The following is a 27,359-nucleotide window of genomic DNA, read 5'->3' on the forward strand; positions in this document are numbered from 1 at the left end:
TGTGCAAATGAAAATAATTTCTATAATTTAATCAATTATATTTATGAAATAACCTTGAATTCACCATACTCCCAAAAAGGAAATCATGAAAGGTGAAATATTATTTCATGAAGATTGTGTATTTGCATGGGAATTATTTTAGAAGAAAAATAGTTGAATATTTGAATGATTATGGATCAGTTGTTCCACTATGTTCTTCTTTAGTGATGGTGGAATGATTTCATTTTCAAATGGTTATATGGTTTGAAGGATCATCCCCCACACTATGGAGATAGGATATTTTCGTATCCATTTGCTTCTTCACAAAAGAGGTACTAGACTTAAACAATCCAATCCAACCATTCAATCACATTGATTTGAAGAATATTATAGTAATGATTTAAATATAATTTAAAACTCTTTTAGACATATTCAAGTAATAAGGCTCTACTTCTTAAATTGGGTAAATTACATTTTAATCATGATGCATAGGAAATATCATCTCCAATTGGGCTGGCAGACCTATCAACCTTGAGGGAAAATAATATAGTATTTTATTATTGAGAAAAGGCAAGCCGTAAGCTTAATTTCCATAATTTATTCTACAATTTGTTATTTTTTGTAGCTTGAACAATTTTTCATCCATATGTAGTTAATTAGAAAATAATTGTTTTCCTAACTAATTGGTTAGATTAGGGACAAATATTTGTTAATTAGTTGACTGCTTTTGCAATCAACTAGAAACCAACTTGGATAGAGTTTTAAAGCTATTTTTACTCTTGATAGTTGATTGAGAATCAATCTCGGCCATTGGTTTTCCAATAGGAGTAGTATAGAACGGGATCAGGGAGGTATTCAGAGAAGAAGAAGTTTGTAGAAGCATTTGTAGTGTTAGCAAGGGCATAGTGATAGCATTAGGGATAACAACAAGGGAATATCAATGGGAGAAATTAACAGGTTGTTTGAGTTTTTCCATTGAGAGGTAAAGAATTTTGTATCTCTTGATATGCTAAAGTTAATATAATTCCTCATCTATAGAACTAGTTTTCCCTTAGGGGTTTTTCCAGGGATGATTTGTCTAAAAATATTTTCTTCTTTGTGTTGTGAATTTATTTCCATATTTTATTGGTGAAGTTGTAGTCCTATTTTTTTTTTTATATTAGTCACGAATTTATTTTCGGCTATTTAATAACCATTTAAGATAGGAGATTAATAGTTAGTGATTGTAATAGGAATTTTCACATGGTATCAGAGCAATGTTAAGGGTAGAACCTAAATTAAGGGTTTATGAAACCTAAATTGATCTCTTTGGATTTATATTACTTTAATCCCATGAGATGGCTTCAACTAGTTTGAGAGTTCATGATAGATTGGATGGTGCCTCAAATTTTGGTGTGTGGAAGGCTTGACTTTCTTTATTGTTGGAAGAGAATAGTATCAAGGATTATCTTACCACTATCGTAGTTGTACCTATAGATCCTACACAACTTGTAGCATATAAGAAGGAAGATGCCAAGGTGTGGAGGATAATCCTTGATGGTTTCAAGGATCATATTGTTCCACATACCTCAGAGTTAGATATGAAAAAGAAGATGTGGGATGCCATTATGCATCTTCTTCAAAATGCTAAAACCAGCTTCTATGGGCCCAACAATAGGTAGAAATGTGAGGTGGAACAAGAAAATGTTTCCCTAGTAGGGAAAGGGAAAGAAAAGAAGGGGTCTAGCAAAGGATCAAATTCAAAAAATGAGAAGAAGAAGTAACTTTTGAAGGTCAAGTACTTTGGTTATCATGATTATGGTCACTAAAAGTAGTGATTTCCCAGAAAGAAAGAATGCAAAGAAGTAGGCAGCAGCTTTAGCAAGTATAGAAGAACTCTCTAGTAGTGTGGAAGATGAGTTTACACTTATAGCTTGTATGGTGAGTTCAACCTCATAGTTTGTTTGGTATATAGATAGTGTGGCATCATCTAATATGATAGGAGTTAGAGAGTACTTTTCCAGTTATAAGGAGGAGACCACCAATATCTAGATTTCTATGGGAAACTTGTCCAAACTTAACCTAGTTGGGACATGGATTGTTCAGTTTTAGAGAGAGAATAAAAAAATAATTCCACTTCATGATTTGTTGTATGTGCCAGGCTTAGGTATGAATATTGTTCTATATATGTTCTTATGATAGGGGGTATAATGTACTCTTTAGAGGGACATGTGTTGATTAAGTAGAAGGATTGGAAATCACCCATAACTATTGGAGTTAGGAGTGGTCACCTTTATAGTTTGCAATTTGATACTCCTAAGGCACTCATAAGAAATAGTAATCCTAGAGATCGTGGAGAGTTGTGGTATAAGAGGATGGGCCATATTAATGATGAAGCTCTCAAATTTCTTCATGAGATGGTGACAGGTGTTCCAGAGGTGAGCACAAAGTAGGATGATGTATGTAAGAGATGTTTGTTGGGGAAATTTGCGAAAGTATCTTTTCCAAGGAGTGACACCAAACCTGAGGGTATTCTTGATCTACTACATTCAAATGTATGTGGACCAATTTTGACAAAATCCCTCAAAGAATATGAATACTATGTTACATTTTCCATGATTTCTCTAGGAAGACTTGCAATGATGAGCTTTTCACTCAGTTTGAAGAGTTTAAGGCTCTTGTGGAGAACTTGATAGGAAGGAAGATAAAAAAATTTTGGGTAAAAAATGGAGGCAAATACAAAGGAAATAACTTCTAGGAGTTCTCTACGAGAGAAGGAATCAAGAGAGACTAGAATTTTCCTTACAATCTAGAGTAGAATGGAGTTGCTTAGAGAAAATTGTTCTATATCAGAGGTCACAAGAGCTATGCTACATGACAAAGATAGGCTCTGCTACTTATGGGTAGTGGCATGTAGTACAATAGTCTACATTCAAAACAATATTCCACACAAGGCACTAGGGAGGATGACACCAGAGGAAGCTTTCACATGTAAGAAACGTGATGTTAGTCATTTTAGAATATTTGGAAGTTTGGCATATTATCATATTCCAAGAGATACATGTACCAAGTTAGATCAAACTACATAGAGGGGTACTTTGTTGGGTATAGTGAAACCTCAAAGGCATATAGGATTTTTATCCCCAAGACAAGAAGAATTATTGTCAGACATGATATTAAGTTCATGGAGGACAAGGCATTTAGAAGGTCTAGATATTTTCCAGTAGACGATCAGAGTGAGCAACTAGTAGAAGCTCCAAGGCCTAGTCAAGGGCAACAAAGCACAAGTATAGTTACTAGTACAAGTGTACCATAAAATTAATTTCCATGATTTCATCTACAATGGGCTTATGACATGATTTTTCCCAATCCTTTATCCATGAATGAATAATGTCTAGACAAAGTAACCATTTTTCACACATTGGTATATTCCACTCTCTATAGTAGACTATGGTTATAGATCCAATTTTCTTTGAAGAGGGTATTTCCAAGGATTTTAACTATTCATTTATGTATAAATTCTTTTAGTAAATAATTAAATGGCTTACCATTATTGCAGTTAATGAATGTCTATTTTAACATTATGTTGTAGGTGTTTACACTCTTGAATGCTCAGACCTATTTGATGTTATCAACTATTGTAATTATTTAAGAGCCATTGACTACCATCTGGAGACTTTGACCATCCATCTTCCATTACATGACATACTGAGATTGTGCCCCTAAAACCTTCATGTGCAAATAAAATTTTTGACCTTAAACATTGGCTTGTTATATTTTTTTTTTACGAATAGTGCTTTTCTATTAATAAATTAATATACTTGTTACATATTCAAAAAAATTAAGTATATAGATAAATATTAAATTGATTGAAAAATAGATAAATGGTAGCATAAAAGCACAAACCTGTGTCACCTTTTTACAAAGGAAAAGGCTAGCAAAAGTGTAGTTGTTCACATTCAATGACATAAAACTAATATTATTATTTAGAATTTTAAAATGAAGTAAACTAATGAAATGTGTAGAAATGGATGAATTTTAGGATTATAATTTTTAATAATTATTTTTAATAATTATTTTTAATAAGAAATTATATATTTTCCTATTTTTTAAAGATAAATTTTAGTTGCTGAAAAATGCTGGAAATTAGGGGTCTAGTTCACACCACAAAACTATATGGAAATAAACTCATTTCCCTTTGATCTTGGATTATGTTATTGATAATATATGTAGCTAGAATAATCAAAAATAAAAATGTGTTTTAGATCTATATTTTCTCTTTTATAATGATTCAAATTGATAGTTTTCATCTCCCACCACGTTTTTCGAAATAAATCTATTCCAACCAAAAGATAAATTATAGATTTTGGAAGAGGATTCTCTTCTCTAGAATGCCATATAATTTTTAATTTTTTTGATATTATTTAATATTTTTTCTTTCTCAAAATGAACATCTTCTCAAGTGTTAAAAATGTACTTGTTGAATTTTTTTAATTACGATATACTATATCTAATTTTAACACTATGAACTCTATATGAGAATATTCCTGGATTGAGTTTTTTACAATGGTGTTTATATGTTATTAAAAAATACCATAATATATAGTAAGAGTTTTTTAAATGTCATTTTTCTAAAATAATTGTATTTTTTTAGTAATTGGATACTAACTAGTATAAAACATGCATTTAATAGACATTTCCAATTGGAAAAGTGTGAGACCATATATAACTTAGCTAGAATAATTTTATCAAGATCATATGTTTGAAAAAAACAAGTTTTTAGATAGAAATACTCAAATTCAACCATTTTGATAAGTCAACCTGAAAGGTGACACAAATTTGTAATTTTACCCAGTAATGAAAATAAGAAAATAGTAAATTTAATATTTGTCAATGTTGACAAAGTTATATTATAATTTTATAATATTTATATAATAAAAATTAAATTCAATATTATGATTAGATGAGTTCAATCAAACTAAAATGTAGTTTGACATTAATAAAAAAATGCTATTTACTTTTCTAATAAAATAAATATCTATTATTCTAAATGGGCCCTTGATCTAGTAGTGAAGTAGAAGAGATAAATAAAATATATTATTCTTCAAATTTATCTAAAATAAAATTTCTCTTTAGACTTTATTTTCCTTATTTGAATTTAGACATATTATATTATGACAATATTCACTAAAAGAAAAAAGGTATAAATGTAAAATATTGGTTCCATAAGAATATTGTAAAAATTTTAAAATTAATTATAACTCTTAAATATAAATTTATTTGTTTGTTAATAATAATCCAAAGGAAAAATAAGTTTCACTTCAATTCTATACTTAATAAATAGATAATAATGAATGTACTAGTAAGAATAATATTTGTAGGGCAAAAAGTTATCAGACATTGTAGTTCACTCGGGAAAGGTGCACTTGAGGGCACCCTTAGACCTGCCCAATAAATATTTGAACACATCAGATAGCACACTGCTATTAAGAACTAGGAACCCTACTAGAGGCTCTACAACATGGAATTTTCTTGTAAAATGTCATCCTTTAAATACTAAATTGATGCATGAGCATCCTAGCCATCTCGTGATCCTACTGATTTTGTCGGTTGCTATTCAGTTACAAAAATTATTGAGTGCTAGTAATTTTCTTGTCTAAGGCAAGTTGACATTATCCCATATCGTGTTGACACTCAGGTTATCGTGTTATCCCATCTTGTTCTATAGTGTGTGTCAAGTTGAATAAAGTGTGCTGAGTGACTCTTCATGCATTGAGTTGTCCTATTTATGTTGAGTGTTAGCATTTTGGACATGTTTTTTGCATTTTTGGTGTGAGCTAACTTGCGGGATTTATATTGATCATGTCATTTATGATCAGATCTTACCTTGGGATGTGTCCTAATTGTTGTTGGGTTGTTCTTTTGTTTTTTAATGTTCTAAAAATTTCTTTAAGCCATTTTGGCAAGTATAAAAGGGTGTGTTAGCTTAGAGTTTGGAGTAATTTTTCGAGAAGTGATTTGGGAGTAGCAAATTTGGGAGTACCTAAACAGTGAATTTTCCTGAGTCTGTAAAAAGAGTGCCAATTGTGAGGCACTTTACAACAATATTGTGATGGAGTTGCGAGTATGTGGACAGAGCGAGCTGAATGTGAGGCAGTTTACACTTGGATCTTGGATAAAGTTTGGAGAAGAGCTAGTGGCTGTGATTTAGAAATGAGGAGGTTTCTTGGTGGCTTGCGAGAACAAGTTGATATCTTGGAGGTTTCTACCAAATTATTGTTATGGTACAGATCTATGCTAGGTTGGATTGAGTTGGATCTTGAAGGATCTTGTAGAACTATTATTTTAATTGTTGTTGTATTTGGCCTTAACTTGGAAGCCTTTATAGTTAGGCATATTGCATGTAAATAGTTATTTTATAATACAGAGTTGTGATTTGTTATCAAATCTTGCATTAAGGATTCTTGCTATTGTGTTTCTGCTGCGTGGTTATTTGCTAGGGGCTAGGACATCTCCTTTAGGTGTTCTTTGGCCTTGCACTGCATCATAAATACACTAGTTGGGATATAGGTAAAGGAGATAAAGCCCTATTCTAGAAAGATTCATGGAATGAGTATACCCCCTTCAACCAATCTAACATAACATAAAATGCAAAACTCAATTGCAAACCATTTGGGGTACCAAGCTAGAAGATTATATCCAATTGGATCCATCTAATGAAGAAACCCCCTAGAAATGGAAATCCTTAGAAAATTGTGATCTCAACCCTACAAACTAGGATATCTTAGAAAATATCCTTAGAGAGTGCCCAACAAACCACAAAAATAGGGAGGACAAACTTATCTAGCCAACTACTAAAGATGGAATCTACAAAATAAAGGAGGGATACAATCAAATTACAAACTCACAAAGATGGAAATCAATAAATATCCCTATAAATCTATGTTGAGACCCACTAGGTTTACCCAAGGCTAGTATCTTTCTTTGGGCAGCTTCCCAAAATAGAATCCTAAGAGTAGACAAAATAACAAAAATGGAATTTCAAGGCTAATCAACATGCATTCACTATAAAGAAGAATTAGAAACTATTGAGCATCTTCTATACCAATACAATTTTTCTAAGGAATATTGGTAATGGCTCAAATTAAAACTAAATTGGATAGATCCTCTGCGAAAAAAATGGAAAGGCCATCTAATAGGGTGGCAAAAATATCAAATAATAAAGTGTATAGAAAACTTTGGAATATTGCTCCAACAATCCTAGCATGGGAGATATGGAAGGAAAGAAACCGATGAATCTTTAAGAATGAAGAACTCAATCTAACATCTCTCTACAATAAGATTGAAGCTAACATTATAGAGGTCATAAACTGCAACATCAAGAAAACAACAAAAGAAGAAAGCTCCTTCTCAGATTGGGATGTCGAAATTAAAAAGAATTGGAAATATCTAATTAATCCATTCCTCATTTACAAAATTAGTAATAATGTAGCCAAAAAAGAATGAAAATGGGAACCCCCACTAAAAGGTTCGAAGAAACTCAATTTTAATAAAGCCTTTAGAGGTAATCCTAGAAAAGAAAGGACTAAGGTGCATAATCAGGGAGTAATCTAGAAATTGCTTCATAAAAATTGCTAAGCCTTTGGGAATAGTCTCTAATAACATGGCAGAATTAGAAGTAGTACATGAAGGTCTAAAACATTGTATTGGAATGAAAATCAAGAAAATTATAATCGAAGGACATTTACAAATCATCTAAAATGTGCTTAGAAAAGGAAGAACTCTGAATTGGATACTAAATTCTAGACTAGAAAAAACTATTAAACTTTTGGAAAAATTGGAAGAACTAAGATTTAAACATATATTTAAAGAAGGTAATCCAGAAGCTGATATTTTAGCAAATAAAGGTACAGATGGAGAAAATATTCTATTGTTTAATCAAGTTTAGTTAGAGATGATTATGATAAGTTCTAGACCTCTATAGAAATTGCCCTTGGTGCTTGGTCCCATGATTATCCCAATTGATGTAAATGTCAACTCATGTTTCTTAGTGTATATGAATCTATCACCCTAAGATATCATGATCTTCGGCATCATTTTGATTATGATTCTGAGTGGTATGAATAATCATCTAGTTGCATGTAATTGGTGTCATCACCTAGTTTTCTAGATCCTTCTGTACTCCACTATTATTCTATAAATGTGAGTAGTGATTAGATTATTTTTATGATTAGGGAAAATAAAAATTTCAGTAGATTATGGCTATCTTTCTTATGTAAATATACTATTCATGATAATACTATTTACTTTCTCTATGCTGAGTATCTAATTTTCAAGACAGATGTGGGTTTTTGGGCTTTGTCACTTTGAATGGCTCATTCTTTTGTGTTTGGACTTGGATACCTGATTTAGTCCATAAACTAGATTAGGATTTATCACTCATATTACTAAATATTCAAGACATTTATTTTTTTCTCTTCTTGATTGTAGATGATTTATTTCAATAGATCCTAATACAAAACACTTGATGGTTTAACTCTGCATTGCCTTTTTAATCAATCACCCTAAATTCTTAATCTTGAGCATTAAAACACTATTAGGGATTCTAATGCTTGTATTGGTTTCTCATAATTCTGAGTACTCTAAAAAATTTTGTCTAAAAATAGTAATTAACTTGAAACCAATTTATCAATTCCATCATAATAATCAACAAAGAACATTAACGGGTAACAATATATCAAAGAAAATCCAAATCGAGATAATCCTCAAGATTATCTTATATTCATAAAAAATATATTAGTATAGAGAAGAAGATTATAATTAACCCTTTGGATTAATATTTCTTTGTTCCTTAAATTGTAATTAAGACTAGATGGAACATCATTATATGATTATATTGTCCAATAAGGTAATGGCCAGCTATCATTAAGACTCTCATTAAAACTCTCCATAGTTTATCATCGGCATTAATTTTTTTCTTCCTTGTTTTTTCACACTAACTTTTTCTTCCTAACCCCTTTGGATGATATTATTTTTTTGCAGTAGTTCTTTCTTAAGACCCTTTGACATAAGTGTCAAAAAGGGGGAGCTATAATAAATATAGGAGATAATAAGAATGGGGGAGACATAATAATTTGGGGGAGATAATAAATGGGACCCAAAGGAGAAAGAATACCCAAAGGTGGAGATAATCAAATTTTTAATTTTGAGGAGTGATAAGGATAAAGCCAAAACGATACAAACACTACAAGGAAATGTGTGAAAAGGGGAGCAGACACAAAGCAAATAGAAACAAAAGTAAAGGAATGAGAAGGCAAAAATGGCAATAGCATGAGACAAATTCAGCTTATGGAATTTTAAATATAGAAATGGCACATCAACTCAGGGGAAGTTACAATTTTTAGAGGTATACAGTCTTCTACAAAATTTTGAACAAGTTTTTGAAGTTTTGTACATATGCAAATAAAGATGTATGTTATATTCATTAGAGATCAAATCCATAATGTTTAGTTAAGTGTTTTTGATACTCATGTCAAAGGGGGAGATTGTTGGTTTGAAATTAGTTTTGACAATTGAGTGTCAACACACTTAACCAATTTCCAAGATGATGCTGAGTATAATATAGATGCTGAGCTACAATATATGTTGAGTCATAAATTCAATAGGTGTCGAGAGAACTTCAAGTGTTGAGCAAGATTAAAGTACCAAGTGGAAAGTGATGTCGAGTCACTATAGGTGGGAAGCAAAGTATAGATACCAAGTGAGATAGAGTTACTATAGGAGCCAAGTGAGGTAGAATTCCTATATGTGTCAAGCATAAGTAATCAGTAAGTGCAGAGTAACACAGAATCAACATATGAGCTTGTGCCTTCACAAACTCAGATGTAAACCATTTTTTAGCTGACTTAAGATGAATCTTGATGGATCTTAAAGATAAGATAGAATATTTTACATTACCTATGTGATCAACATGTAGCCAATAAGAAAAATGGAGAAAGCATGCAACCAATAGGAAAAGTGTAAAGATTTGAGTAGGAAAGATGGATGAATACTAATCATAGATTCATACCTAACACTAAGTCTTCAAAGCTTTTAAAAGGAGGTTGATACCCCATAATTCATTTGTGTAAGAAAGATATATGGGAGAATGCTAGCAAAGTTCAGAGGGGTGTAAACACTTAGAGGAAGAGTAGCACTGCAGAATCTAGTTGGTTAGCACTTTGAGCAAAGACATATCAGATCTTGAAGTATCAGATCATATTGAGTAGAAAAAGGATCTAGAATCAGCAATTAAAGATTATAAGTCGATAGGTCAACACATTTTAATACTTTCTAGCCATTATATTAGGAATCAAAATCCTATGGAGATAGGTTGGTCTAACAACCATGTTGTAAAAGTGAGTGTTTGCAAATTCTTTAACCAGGTCTCTTTTAATAGAGTGTAAAGCCTTTAACAGGGCATGCCTTTCATAGGGTAGACCACTGGAAGTGGTCAAACTTTCTAACCTTAAACAATTACATATTGTTGTACAGATAATTTGTGGGTGTCATCCCCACCCTAGTTTTACGTTCTCATTTTGGAGGGTTTCTGGGTGACCACAATCTTGTGTTATCTATTTTCATGCATGTCTTTACTTTCATGCTTAGTTAGATATGGTAAATGCATGTGAATGATCTTATAGTGACTGTAAGAAGTTTGGTTGTAATTCCATGGAAGTCAAATCGGCGAAATTGTACTTCTAAAAAATGGGTACCTAATTTTTCTAGAATTAGATAACTGTTTCTAAATTCATGCTTCGGGAACCTGAGCTAGGATTTAAAAATCAGGTACCTAATTTTTAAAACTCGGATTGGGTGTCCAAGGTGCTTAAAAATTGGGCATCCGATTGCTTTATAAATTGGGTACCCAATTTTCTTCAAATCGAGTACTCGATTTAAAAAAAATTGGGTACCTGAATTTTAAAATAATATAACCCCCAATTTTGGCATTTTTGAAGTCATTTTCATGACATCAAAAATGGGACCTCGATTAGAGACAAATACAGGAGCCCGATTTTTAGCTTTACCGTCCACCCCCTATTGCTAGTCTTCGATATACCAGGTACTTTAATATGTTTTGTACTATTTTACTTTTTTTTTTTCAGTTTTACATTTTATATGTACATTAATTTATTGTTTCTTTTTCAATTTTAATTTACGTAAAATTATAAATTTACATTGTTAATGAGTATATGTTTAGATTATTGTATCTGTTAATTAAAATATAGTTTCGTAAATGTTCATTTAAAAAATTATTATTTTAGATGTTTTGAAATGTATTTAGTTTATGTATTTATTACAATGTTGAATGATTATATTAGACATTGACCTTAAGACTAAACCAAATCATGCTAAACTTAAACCTAACTCAATAATACGTTCAACACTTTAAAGCAAAATTTAAACCTTACATTTTTAATTAATGTTGGGTTTTAATCTAAAAGCTCTAACTATAATTCTATATCTAAAACCAAATTTAGCACTTTAAAACTTAATTCAATTTATTAACTCTTGTCCTAATTGAAACCTAAGAATAAACCTAATCAAACAGTAAAGCAAATTGAACCCTAATCCTAAAACTAATTAAACATTGATATCAAGGTCTCAAAATGATACATCATAAAAAAATTAGAAGAGAAGAACAAATCAGGCATCTAATTAAATAACCCTCCCTCACCATTAGGAGGTGGAGGTGGAACATCAGTGTGAGTAGGAGGGACTACACCCTTGGATGCCTAAGAATATATCTAGAGAAGTGAATAACTTCTCTTTCCACTAGATGCCTAAACCTTTATATCCTAAGTGAGTATTCATCATAATAGTAAACCTTGCTAGCTCAAATGCCACCATGAAAATCGTAAACATAATAAAATTGTAAGCCATAACCTTGCCATAATCTTAATTTTGTTTGATCCTGAGATGAACATATAATCCATAATGAGAATACAATCCCCTAGTGTCACAAAATAAGTGTACATGAAAGCAAAATTAGCTAGGTGGCTCCTATTTTAAGAAAAGAAAACTTGAACTAACCTAGATATACTTTTTTGGAGTATTATTTTATGATTAGATTTAAATTGAGTATTTAATGTTCAATTTTACTTAACTATTTAACTTTATTTATTTAATTGATATGATTTTAATAAAGATATGCGCATTTATATCTAGTTGATATTTTAGATTTAAATTTTATTAAATAGTAATTTTTTCATTGTTTATGTTGTTTAAACATATATGCAAATTACATTTGATGGACCCGTCACCACCCCCTCCCCCTCCCACACCCCTGCCTCCACCCCCACCTCCACCACCCACCATAGATGAGCTCCGTGAGAGAATGAGCCATAACCTTAATGACCTCATGCATGATATAGAGGCTATCTAACATGAAACTCACCCCCTCCTCACCTACTACATCTTGCAGATAGCATGCAAGGCATGATTCACTCCATACATCATTTAGATTATGGAGGGAAAGCATGAGTGCCTTCTATTCTGATAGCTTATCATATAGACAGGTCCATAACGTCAATATAGGTAAAGGGAATTTTAAAATTTATTTTGTAAACCCTAAGATGAGTGATGAAATTAATGAGAAGTAGCCTCACATTTCTATTAGGTGGTGTACACATCCACATATAGTAGCGCATTTTTGGGAGCGGTGGTGGATGGTATTTGACCATCCACCACACGCTAACCATGAGGTGCCCATGTACTTTCTTAGGAAGCTATGGGATGAGTTTGAATTGGGTTTGAAATCCAATTATTTTGATATGAAAGCATTTCAGGGGGTTGGTGGAGGGATGCCTCATGATAAGCCTGGGGAAAAGTTGAGTGATAGAACGAGAAACTACAAGAAAGCTCAGCCCCTTGTACCTCTTCCTACCGTTGTTGTGCCTGCTCCTTATGATCATTGAGTAGTTTCATCTGCTCTTACCCATTTAAGTGCCCTTTTAGGCAATTTAGTGCAGCAGTGGATGCAGGTGACACATACTCCTCCACTTTGACATATTTGTACTAGCTATGGAGGCATATGCACAGGCCCCTAGAGCAATGCTGGTGCAACACATGGTAACCATTATGCTGAGCGTGTTGGTTTTGATGATGATGTATATGCTACCCATGGTGATGGTAGTGATGAGATAGATGTGTCATCATTTGTTGACCTCATGCAGTCTGGAGAGCCTAGAGAGAGTCAAGAGCAGTAGGTAAAATTTTAATTTTAATTTAAATATAAAGTACACATAATTATTTACTTTCTACATACATGTGTAATTTTATTAACCATATTAATTTGTACTTTTGAAATAACAGAGGATGGATGATATTGTTCCTCTTAGGAAGTAGTATACTCTTTTTTTGAGACCTACAGAAGTTGGAATCCCTTATATAGTATGCACTTTGAATTACACTATAAAAATGTACATTCGAACTAATAACATGTGCTCATATGTTCTTTTTATCTGATTTTGTAAGGATTGTCCATAGCTACATAGTTTGATGTTAGTACAAGCCCTACTCCAATTACCACTGAGGCATAGCCTCAAGTACATATAGGACGAACTTTTGACTGAAGACAAATAATTTGTACTATTTTTATGTATGTACATTGTGTTTAACTTATAATCTGAACAATTTTGACTCACATGTACATATATATTTTATGTGTTTTGATTTTACGAATAGGAGCCATATCATACTCATCCATACAGGCCTCAATATAGTCTATTTTCGACTCCATCTTATAATCATCATGCTAGCATACTTGTAGACAGATCTGTGACATTGGCTTCTACTCAGGTATCATATATATACATGTTAAATTTATAGTGTATAAAAAATGTAGTGTACAAATTATGTACTTTTTAGTTTGCATACTTTGTAATTATTCATGTATATATAATTTTGACTAAATGTTTATGTATCCATAATTTTAGGACTATGTCACCATGAGTGTTGCTAAGAGCATAGGATTTAGCCAGATGGAGGTACCTACATCGTCCTTTGAGATTAGAATTGTGATATATGTACATAATTTATAGTTCATTATGCTCTAAAATCAAATTTAAAAAATGTACGTATTGTAAATTACAAGACCTCACCACTACTGCATTTGGTAGTTTTCATAGTGCACCTCCTCCCATTACTAAGGGACACCCATCTCGTGTGGTATTTATTTTATTATGTAGTGAATATTTAATTTATTTGCAAGCTAGATTTTGGAACCCTTTTCAATTAAGCATGTACATGATGAGACGTGCCTCATGTTACATAGGGTGATCCATCTACCTCACAGGGTGTCCCACATGATGAGATGGCTCATATTACACATGATGATCCATCTAACTCCTCTTCGCGTGGAGTAAAGAGGACATTTAATCAGATAGATTAGGTCTTGTTGGCACCTGTAGATTGTGTTTTTATGATGTATATTGTTTATTATGTATACACTTTTTGTTAGGACAATTAAAATTGTATTATATATGTATTTTTTAACTTCATAGATCATCTTATGATGTATGTTAGACCATGTACTATATTTTTATTAATTCTTATCATGCTTGTGTATGTAGTATATATTATTATGTTTCACCATGTTTTAAGTATTCAAACCATTTTCTTTATTTCGACATATTTTATTCATGAACATATGACACATTTTGTAAGTATATATGGTAGATGAACAATAATTTTAACTATTTATAGAGCATTAGTACCGATATAAAAAAGATTATTGGATAAATATCACATCAAATTTATGCTTTGTGATTCATACAAATAAAATTGACCTACTAGATTAAAATATGTATGGATAATGTACCTAACAATGTATCATAGGTGATCTTAATGTGTTGTTTGGTAATGTAAACCTCATTATTACCTAACAATACCTATTATGTTCTAGTAAACATATCAATACCTATCACAACCTATAATAGATATAATGACCTATTAGGACTCTTATGTCCCCTTAAGACACACATATATGGATAAAGTACCTCACAATGTATCATAAGTGATCTTAATGTGTTGTTTGGTAATGTAATACTCATTATTACCTAACAATATCTTTTATGTGCTAGTAAACATATCAATACCTATCATAACCTATAACAAACATAATGACCTATTAGGACTCCTATGTCCCCTTAAGACACACATGTATGGATAACATACCTAACAATGTATCATAAGTGATCTTAATGTATTGTTTGGTAATGTAAGACTCATTATTACCTAGCAATACCTATTATGTTCTAGTAAACATATCAATACCTATCATAGCCTATAACAGACATAACGACCTATTAGGACTCCTATGTCCCCTTAAGACACACATGTATGGATAACGTACCTAACAATGTATCATAAGTGATCTTAATGTGTTGTTTGGTAATGTAAGACTCATTATTACCTAACAATACCTATTATGTGCTAGTAAACATATCAATACCTATCATAATCTATAATAGACATAATGACCTATTAGGACTCCTATGTCCCCTTAAGACACACATGTATGGATAACATACCTAAAAATGTATCATAAGTGATCTTAATGTGTTGTTTGGTAATGTAAGACTCATTATTAACTAACAATACTTATTATGTGCTAGTAATTATATCAATACCTATTATAACCTATAACAAACATAATGAACTAGTTGGACTCACTAGATCCCCTTAACATATATATTGATAAAAATAACTAGAAATGTATCATAAGAGGTCCTTATGTGTCATTTGGTAATGTAAGACTCATTATTACATAATAACGCCTTTTCACCCTACTAAGATATATTAAGACCTATTATTTAACCTATAACACACATTATGACTTGGTAGGACTCCCCATCTCCCCTTAAGACCCATTAGGAACCCTTATAATCCATCAAAACCTCTTAGAAACCTCTTGGAAACCTCTTGGACTCTCTCACTATTTCATCCTTCCCTCCCTCTCACTTAACATGGTTAACATGGTTAAACATACATGTCAATTATCAACATAACAATAACATATAATCAATACAATGAGTAATGATCTTTAAATTATCATGTACAAGTGACTTGTTTTTAATATTACAATCAATAGTAATTTGAAACTTCAAAAAAGTATTAATTTAAACATGCTTGAATTTAAAAGTAATGGAACAAAATAGGAGGTCATTACTTAAATTTACAATTAATTTATAATTTATCAAGTGCATACCTTTAACTTTCAAATAGAAGTAAAATCTCATTTTAAAATTAGTTTGTACAACATATATCACAATATATGTAAGACAATGTCAATGATATATTTATAGAAGTGAACTCAAAATATAAAATTGGTTCAACACATCTCTTCAAATGAGGTCCTGTAAAATAAAATTGTAAAAAGAAACACATGTTAATAAACACATAAATTAATATGAGGTATCCAAACTATGTAAATATATGTGTAATTTGTATGCACTTACTATGTGAAATTGCACAAGATGTTGATGTTCAATCCACTTTAACATTTAAATTTGTATAAATTGTAATTGATACCTGAATAAGAGGTATATATAAGTTCTCTAAATTGGTATTGACAACACAAACATACATGCAATTAAATTATCTAAGTACATATATATAAAAATAATAGAATAATGAAAAAACTTCCATGTGTTTGATTTAAATGTAGTCATCCCCACTGTACCATCTGCATCCTCTCTCTTTTGCAATGCATCTATGATTGTCTCGTGCTTGTCATTTAAAATTTTTCATAATAACTTATTGGCAGGTCTCCCTTTGTATCTTTCTAATTTGATATTTTTTGCCACAACCAAATAAGAATAGTGTAAAATCTTCTTTTCAATTTGGTATTCTTCAAATACTGGAAAACCATTTCTTCTTGTTAGGTATCTACATAGCTAGGTGCCAGCTACAATGATAGATCCAATTGGATACTCAAAACCATCATCATCTACTTGATGACATGTCAATTTTTTCTTAGGTTCCATACATCTAGCTAGCCAATACTCAGTCTGATCATCATTATCACTAGGTGCAATAATAGCATAAGCATGTCCTACAAGATAAGATAAAGCACAAAAACACTTTAATCACATGAGTGTACATATGTAGATTATATAAATTAAACCATGAGATCACAAAAAAATCTAATTAAATTGTGCATATCAGGTTCTATGAGGTTTGAAATATGATCATAGTCAAGTCTAATGCAAAAGTAACATTCTGGCCTTCACTTACTATATCATCTTCAAAATGCATCTCAATGGGTGCTAATGATCTTTGTTGCCAATCTTCAACCCATTCTATATTCTCACATTCTTTGGATTCACTTGCAAGAAAAAATTAACAAAAACAAGCAAGCTTCCTAGTCCATATGGTCCAAGTGTTAGAATCTAAACTCCTAAATGAATGCCATTTAGGCGACCCACTAATTGTATCACAGTCATATCTTGAAGGGATATTATTTTCTTCAACTAGGTAGAAGAAACATTTGATTGTATAGTTTTGACTTGATCTCGTGTATAAATATTTGTTACACCATTCGACAATCTCATGTGCATTTTTTAATTTACCTTTTTCCTCAAATTTTAATTGCTCTCTACTAAGGGCTCTCTTCATGCATGCACTAGCACCATCATGTTCTCCTTTACCATGTCTAGCCTCAAGAAAACTCCACACATGTTGGATGTTAGTTTGCCTATGTGTCCCACTCAACCAATAGAACATTCTAGCATTCTTGAATTGTCTTGTACAATTATATAACCATATCCAATCTTATGTCATTTGAATTTGTCTCTCTTTTAAATTATCATAAAAGATCTTGAAACAATATTGGACAAACTCAGATGAATGGAGTTTATTATCACTTATATAAAAATGTTACTCTCTCAATATTTTTCGATCATCCTCTATACTATCAGGTGCATGCCTATAAACTATATGAACATAAATTGTCACTTGCACTAAATTGTATTATTGTGGTTGTACCTCTTCTTGCGGTGCAAGCATGTAGTTCTTTGCAAAGTTAACAATTGAAGTATAGTACCAATTGGAAATTTATTCTTACATATGTGAAATTTTCCATCAAGCCATCTAGAATATTGAGAGTTTTTAACATATTTTGGTATGATCACACTCTTAAACTCATCCATAAATGCATGACAACTAACTTTATGTGTAACTAGATCACACCTTCTTCCAATCTTCCCATCCTTCAATGGATATTCAATAGTTTTGAAACCTTTTACCTCAACTAATTGTTGTCCAAAAGTAGTCAAAGCACTTTCATGTAAACATTCATCTAACAAAGCAAGATTTATGCACATATCACATGGACCAAAAAGAAATGCATTGAAAAGAAAGTTTTGATCATTAGGTGACTTACAAAACAAACTTGATATGAAATCTTTTATAGTTTGAAGTAGTATTTTTATACCACATTCCTGCAACATTTCTTTACTATGCATGGTACCACATATAGATCGAAATAAATCATAATGGTAATGAAATTGAATATGAGTTTTACAAAAATATGTGATTCTTTCCTTGTTAATCCTTACATACCATGGTTTACACTTTTCAAAACATCTTTGACTAATGGTAATATTTAATACCTTACCATCTACAAAATTTTAAAACAATTCAATTTGAGTCATGTCCAAAAGGTGTTTAGGATGTGGATCATGTATTTTTGACTCAATTCTCAATTTAAGAACATCTCTTGAATTAGGAGATACTCTTGTATTATCATGCCAAAAATTTTCAATCAAACTTTTAACTTCACTATTAAGTTTCATATCACATCTCGGGAGTCTACCACTAGAAGTCCATAAAATATTTGCTGGATCACATTCAAAGTTAACCCTTCTCTTTACAACTCTTTCTAAATTCTTACGATTCACATTAAGATATCCACTTATGTTGCTAATCAATCTTTTTTCAGATGTTGATTTGTTAACTAAAGTTGTTGCTATTGCTTGTCGTGCTAGATTCTTATCTTTAGACCGACTTTTCTTTCTGATAACATCAAAGACACTAGCAACAGTGGATACAACTTATTTTAAAGACTCAATTTTATTCTTGGTTTTTGCATACATTCCCAACCTTCTCGTTACTTTTCGCATTTTAGACATTTTAATTAGTTGCAACATTAACTGACATTGAAACCCAAATTTTCTATTACAAAAAAAAAATTTCCTATACAATCTATTAGCATGTGTCCTAATTTGTCTCCATGAAACCAATCCCTCAAGATTATCTAACACATCATTAGGAATATGAAAATTATGTTCAGACACTTTACTATCATTCTGAAATGTTTTTTCAATAGTTGGTGTTTCTATGTCTACAGTCATGCAATTTTTCTTTTCAGACACTTTACTATTTTCACTATTATTTGGGATTTGAATATCATTTTCAAATTTTCTTGGTATTTCTTTCGAGGCATGCATTTCAATTGGAATTTTATGTGCATGATCATTTGACAATTGCTTCTCATGAAGAAAATCTAAATTGTTTAAATCATAACCTGCTTCTAAAAAATCACCAATTTCATCATGAGAGAAAATTCGAGGGTTTGGATACACACCTGTATTGAATGCATGATTAGATTGTGCACCTAATTTTTTTTGTATTGAATTCTCTTCTTTGACCTCTTCATCCATCATGGTATCCTCAATGTCTTTCACCTTTGAAACATTATTCAAGTCTCTAATTCTCTATCTTCTCTCTCATTGACATTGTGCTTCATTGTCTTTATTTGCTGCAATCTCCTCATCTATCAGAACTTTTGCTTTCTTCTTTCTTCATTTTTTTGATCCCATGTTTGCACCAATTTTGAATTTGAATTAGTAGCTTGCAAATTGTATAAGAGGACACAAAAATAGAATAAGCAAGACAAAATTTGCTATTGCAAATCGAAACTATTATTCAATCATTTCAATCATTGAAACTCGGTCTATGGGGTAGCTTTTGGGGCCCAACAAGTACATTAGAAACTAGTACTCGAATGATTAAAAATTGGGTACCCGATTCTTTAAAAATCGGGTACCTGTTTACAAATCAGGTACTCATTTCTAAATTGGGTACCTAATTTTAAAAAGAATCAGGTACCCAATTTTTAAATAATTGGGTACAACGGTTGAAAGCAATTGGGCACCCAATTTTTGAATTACAAATTGTGTGCCCGATTCTTGAGACATGAGTAGGAATTTGGTATGGCACCCAACTTTTGCATGGGGTTTTGCCTTGAGGACAGGCATGGCATAGGCTTGGTCCCACCAAGCCATGTCTTTATGATATATTTCTTTTCTAAGGCATTTAATCAACAATTTTTGGTATTGTCATAATTTTTAATAGTCGTCCCCATTGAATTTTTTGATGAGACAAAATCCATTATAGGTCTTACTATTCTAATTCCAAAAATGTAAATTTTATAGTGTTATTAGTTTATTTGCTATTTTTCCATTATTTATTAATAAAAATGATCTCCTAAACATCGAAAAGTGACATTCAATAAAACTTTCATAACTTTTTTATTTTATACTTTTTCTTTAATTAATTTATATGTCATCAATTTACATACAATTGTTTTGATGATAATTTTTTTTTTTTTTGAAAAAAGTGAGATTTTGATCAAATTATGTGGTCAATACATGAGAGGTTCAAAAATTTACCTTTATAGCCAATTAATAATTAATAATAATAAAATTATTCAATAAAAAATAAAGGAAAAATATTTTCATCAATCTTAGGTGTATTAGGTAAGTCTCTTTAAAAGGATTTGCGAAAATTCATTTATTTATGTCAAATTATAGTGTCCATACACGAGCATGGTATGGTCTTGAAATAAGAATTTTGAAAAAGTGATTTTTAAAGATCCATATCAATAAAATAATCTATCATATGGGTACACAAATAAATTACATATTCAAAAACTAGATTCTGAACACTAAAAATTTTATTCCTAGAGTTTTTTTTAATTCAATCTCTAAATAACTGAAATTTTGACATCAATTGATAGAAAAATTCAAAAATAGGAAAAACACTTCCACTTTTTGGCCAAAAGTGAGACCCAACTTCTTGCACTGACCCCTTAGTTAAAAGTTTTAGAGGTTAAATACTATTACTTCTGATTCAACCCGCCTCTTAGAAGTAAATCTTCTGAATTGTAAATTCCAAATATAATGCATCACTATTAGATTTATGTGCCAAGAAAACCTCTATTTCTAATAGCTTTATAGGGAAAATATTACTTAGTCATCCTATTTTTAGTTGGAGATCTCCATGAGCATTGTGTTTGGCTTCTGAGTTGACTGAATTTTAACAACCTCTTTAAGGTTTAGAATACCTAGGTGTTATATAGAAACCATAATGGGCATTCTGGGGAACATAATAAGAGGACCAACTGATAAGACTTTGATGTCTTCTCCACTTTGAACTACATGGAATTTAGGAAATATACCTAGGAATTTAATCTTTATATCTTTTAAAATTTAAAGTCTCGACATGAATTCCAAAATAAAAAATGATTACCTTATTTTATTCTAATTATAGAACTATAAAAGAGATGATAAATGGATATTTTATCAAATCATAGAATTTCGTGAATCAAGTACATTCTTACCTTTTAGATCTACAACAAGAAAACAATAAAATGATTGATATATAGAAGATTTATGCTATAGAGATGTTCCAAACATAGATCAATTTCAAGGATGACCACTGTCTTAACTATTGGGCTATTATCCCATAGTATTTTTACATCTACTTCTCAATCTATCTTAACACTTTGTGAAAAGGATATTAGTATTCATTTCTAGATCTCATTCTTATCAAAATATTTAATGAAAATCATAGAATTCTTACAATCTATATTAAGAATTTACATAACCCATTAGATTATTAGCAAAAGTAAATTGAGATATAACTTAGAGTGATTTACTACTGAAATTCAATGAACCATTTTTATTAAATCTCAAAGTATAAAATGGAGATAAAAGAAGAGACAAGATCTAGAATGAAAATCCAACTTTCTACATTTTGTATTAATTTTTTGAAATGTATACAATTTAATGAAAATTCCAATTAGAAGACAACTCAAGTAGAGAAGCAAATGTTAACTTTCTTCATTCTATCTTTGGAGAAAAATTAACAGTATGCATGGTTTGACTCTAGAAAATGAAGAAGGCTTTGCTCAGGCTAAAATTCATGGATCCTCACTCCACATCTTGGAATTTGTTTTAAAGAATATGGATTGAATCAAGCTTCAAATGGGAGAACACATATTCAAAAACAAGAGTCAACAATTTTTTCATATGAGACAAAACAATTACAAAACGGATGCTGGAGATAGCAAAAACTAGAATAGCTATCAAATCTAGTTGTTTAGGATGAAATTACTTGGTTTTAGTGAAAGCATACCCATAGTAGGTGAAATGGAATGATAAGGTATCTTTGTTAGATAATTGTCCTTGCTCTTGATGTTACATTGACTTTTCCTTTCTTGTTTACTCACTATCTACAAACGAAATTACCTTCATGTAATTGATCACCTCCTAGATGGTAATATTCAATTCTTCATCTAGCTAGGTGGCTTCTCTAACTGTATTTAGCTTAATTCGACATTTATTCCATTTAGCATCAGTTAAAGCTCTAACCTCTACAACTTTTTTATTCATGTCTACCTCCATCTTGTTCAAAATATCAACAACATCAACAAAAAGAATGAAAAACTTTTGTCCAATATAACTCTCTATTCGAATTGGTCCACATAATTCTATATGAATAATTTACAAGACTTCTTTTGATTGATAGTCTTTGGTCTTGAAGCTTGTCTTTCCCATCTTACCAATTTTGCAATTCTTGCATAGACTCATGTTAGGTTTCTTCAAACTAGGAATACCTCTTACTCTTCTAAGCATGCTCATCTTAACCAAATTATCAAAATTTACATTAAATAGTCTTTTGTGCCATAACCATCTTTCCTCTACTTGAGCAATAAAACATGAGCAATCACTAAGATCAAGATAAAATAGATTACCTTTTGTTTGCTTTCAATATTGAACTAGATTTCCTTTCACATCTAGTAGTTTAGCCTACCCATTCATGAATTCTACCTTGAATCCAATGTTATTCAGCTATGCCACGCTTAGTAGATTATGCTTTAGTCCTTCAACCCAATAGGCATTGTCACATAAAATTTCTTTAGTTGACAAGATACATCCTTTTCCATTTATGTTAAAAGGTTCATTGTTTCCAAATCTTACACTACTCCATCATAATATTCCATATGCTCAAATTTTTTTTTGTCACCAATCATATGATGTGAGTAGCCACTATGAATAATCCATATATCATTTCTGCTAACATGAGAGACAAGCGTCATCTTATCTCCTTCATCCTCAAATTTGTCTTTCATAGCTATATATACCATTTCATCTTCACCGCTATGTGAATCTTTAGCCATAAAACAAGATTTCTTACCTTTGTCTTTGAAGCTCTTGTAGTTCTTGGAGTTCTTTCCTTTATGCTTATTTCTTTTCTTTTCATCCTTGATTTCCTTGTTTAGACACCTAGTAGCAACGTGACCAATTTATTCACAAGAAAAGCATATCAGAGGAACTTTACCTTTGTACTTTCCTCTACCTTTAGAATATTTCCTTGCAAGCAGGGCTTCAACAAATTCAAAATTTTTGTCTAAACTTTCTTTTGATGATCCATATTCTTCACTTCTTGATTGACTAGATTTTGACTTTTTACCCTTTTCTTTGAGTGAGAGTTTAGCTTTAAATGTAGATTCAATATTCTTTGAAGTAGGAACATAGTTATCATAATTGTTTAATTCAAAAGTTGTTAATCTTCCAACTAGAGCATCCAAGTCTATCATATTAGTTTGATCACATCTCATTTCTTTAGTAGTAGATACTCTAATTGCATAAATAGGAAGAAGATTTCTGAGCACTTTACTTACAACAGTTCCCTCCTTGATGTCTCCTCCAAATTCTTTGATTGTACTTACACTAGTTTTGATCCTTTCCACTTACTTTTCAATGTTTTCACCTTCTCTTATTCTCATTTGATAAAATTTTCCTCTAAGGCTTTCTTCTTTGGCTCTTCTTACATTGTCATCTCCTCCATAGATATCTTTTAGTTTGTTCCACATTTCAAAAGTAGTTTTTTAATTATTTACCTCATCTAATTTAGCATAACTAAGAGCAAATGCAATATCAATCATCATGATATTATGATTCTTCTTTTCAGTAATGTCTTCAATTGATAATGTTCTAGTAGGAGTCTTATATTCAGCATCAAGATGCTTGCAACATGAATCACTAATGGTAGCCAAATGTAACCTCATTAGTCCATGCCATGCTACAAAATTGTCTCTATTCATTTTGGGAATCTCTCTTTCATAAGACATCCTGATCTTTAGCTTAGGTCCTTCAAACCTTCTCTAGAAACACCAAAAATCTCATACCAATTGTTGGAAATATAAGAGGAGTAACTGATAGGGGAGGGGTGAATTAAATACTACAAAAATAAATCTCATATCCCTTAGATGTCAGTACAAGATGTAAATAGAAAACTGAATACTGTTGAAACTTGGTAAACATACAGAATGTTGTAACTTGGTAACAACTGGCTTAGTTTGATATATGATTGATGCATAGATCATTAGATGTTATTAGTGATTACCATTACTTTAACTTAGTTGCAAAAACATAAAGAAAATAGCATGAACACATTTGACACTAGGATTTAATGTGGAAACCCAATTTGGGAAAAACCACCAATAGCAACTAGTTACTAATTTTCACTCTTCTAAAGTGAGCCCTATTAGGAGCCAACCCTATTAAAGTTTACAAAACACACTATTAGGTGTGAACCTATTAAAGGATTTAATCACCCTATTAGGAGTGGCCTTGTTAGAGCTCTTGAGAACAATTCAATGAAATTGCCACCTTGTTAGAGTATTTGCAAATAGTTGTTAAGCCAACTCTGTTAGGAGATTTAGATAATTGCTACAATGGTTAGAGAGTAACAATAAGATGACCTAATTTGAATGCAACTAATTTTTTTATTTCATATCTTTGTTCTAGCTTGTAATTGATCCTTCTTGATCGAATATGGCTTTTTTGCACCACAAGGATATTATGCTTATCCTTCAAATTGTAATCCTCTGCTCATCAATAGATATTCAATCACATCACCACAATTCACACATTCACATTCATACTTGAAATCACAACTTGACCTTATACTTATATCCTCCACTTTGTCAAGTTAGCTCAAATACAACTTAAAATAATCAATATTCATCACCTTAGTCGGCTGGAATGAATAGATAAATTAATTTATCTTAATACAAAGAAATAAGAAAATCCTTCATTTGCTGACCCAACTCAATAGAGACTAACTTTGAAATGATTTCCTTTTTAACCAACAGAACCTCGGTTAACATTACAAGCTTATGAAAATCCTTTGGCAATCGAGTGAGCTTAGTTAGCACTAGTTCAATCCAACTTTCCTTTTTTACTTGAGTAAGCTTGGTTGACACTCACTTTCTGCAACATTTCCTTTGACGCTCGAGTGAACACAGTAGACATTACCGTCTGAACTAGGAAAACATAGGAATGGTTGATAGATAGTGAGAATTGTCTTCACTACCCAAGTGAGCTTGGCATATACTAACTGATAATGATATCACATTTGTGTAACATCAAAGAAAGTAGACAATTAACCATTATATCCAACAAAAAAATGCTCATCATATTGTGAATTATGGTTACTTGATGTCATAGTGACATTCCAAAATATCACATTTCCTTGGGGAGAGTCTTTGACCTCCATGAAAGTTGGCTTGTCAGATTTAGTAGCCATACTCTAGATAGTCATTGTTTTATAGTCAACAATAAATCTAGACCCCTATAGTTCTACAATAATGTCAGTCTCCTCAAATGAGACATATTTTATTTACATTCTTATTTGATCTAATATGAATGATGAGCTAAGATCCCATTCTGGGGAAGAGCAACATCCCACTTCTCTTTACAAGCTCTCTAACCTCATCAATAGTGAGAGTCTCAACATTTTGGTCATGTTCCTGCAATTTCTATATGAATTCAACAACTTGCTCTTGTTAGTCTCCTAGATGAAACTATAGAGTGAGTTGATTTTATCTGATTTTAAACAAGAAATATTTGAACTCCTCATAATTTATGGAGTCATCATCCTTCATAAATTAATGAGCTTGGATTACTCTTTCATCCAACATCCTTGCTTTAGGATCAAGTTTATTTGGAATTCTTTCATTTTGGGTTGCCTAGATTATTGAGAAATTATGTCTAATATCATCAAAATATTTTGTCCCCCTTGGAAGAATTTGCAATGCTTTCTCTCTAACCCTATCTAGAATATCAACCATTTATCATTTGTTTCTCCCATCTTGGGCCCATACTAAACTCTCTAACTAGTCCTCATCATCATGTATCTCTATGATATCATCATGCTTTGGAGATTTAGATGCTGCTATTTCTATTATTTCAAGAGAGACTTGAGACATTATGCTATCAAAATTTTCAAGGCATTTATTATGTATTCCTAAGTACCTTTCCCCATGATAAAACCCTTTAAAGGAGGGATCTGTCCTTTTCATCTCTTCTTCTAGTCTCATGTCCTCTTTCTATTTCATTGTTCTCTCTCTATAGTCCTTTATTTCCAAGCACTTCATGGTCACATCCTCCTCCCAATAAGGGTTACTACTTAGCATATTGAACTTCTTATTTTCTTGAGGGCATGCCTAACAAGGGCATTAGGATCATAGGTCCTACCATGAGTTGAAGGAAATAAGATTTTTCTAATGAATCCTTCTATCTATTATATTGCATCATTACCTATGACAAAATCCCCTACTTTCACATTTCTAGGAACAAAGAAACCATATTTTTTTTATCATAGGCCCTAGGTACTCCTGATTCATTGATATTAAATGCAAAAGAATTCTACAACTCCCATTCTCTCTAGAATATACTTAGGAAAAACATGAGGGGTTGGGGGCATCCATAAACCCTTATTATAATCATTTTTTAAAAAGAAAAAACTTTCCCACTCATGGCCTAACTTCCTATCCTCATCAGGGCATGCAAATGGTCTAATTAACATTATAATATCCCTACAAATCATCTCATCAATATGTTGTTATTTGAAATTGGAAAAATAAAATCGTTATAGAAAGCTACTGAACTACAATAAGGGTAAAACCTTTGTCATAGCCTAGTTCACAGCTACACCAAAAAGTTTTCTCCCTTTTCCTTAGTCCCTTCAATGAAATCAAAACTAATTTACAATATATTCTCATAAAT

Source organism: Cupressus sempervirens, chromosome 1, assembly GCF_028749045.1.
Source record: "Cupressus sempervirens isolate cs-2001-9-10 chromosome 1, ASM2874904v1, whole genome shotgun sequence".
NCBI lineage: Eukaryota > Viridiplantae > Streptophyta > Pinopsida > Cupressales > Cupressaceae > Cupressus > Cupressus sempervirens.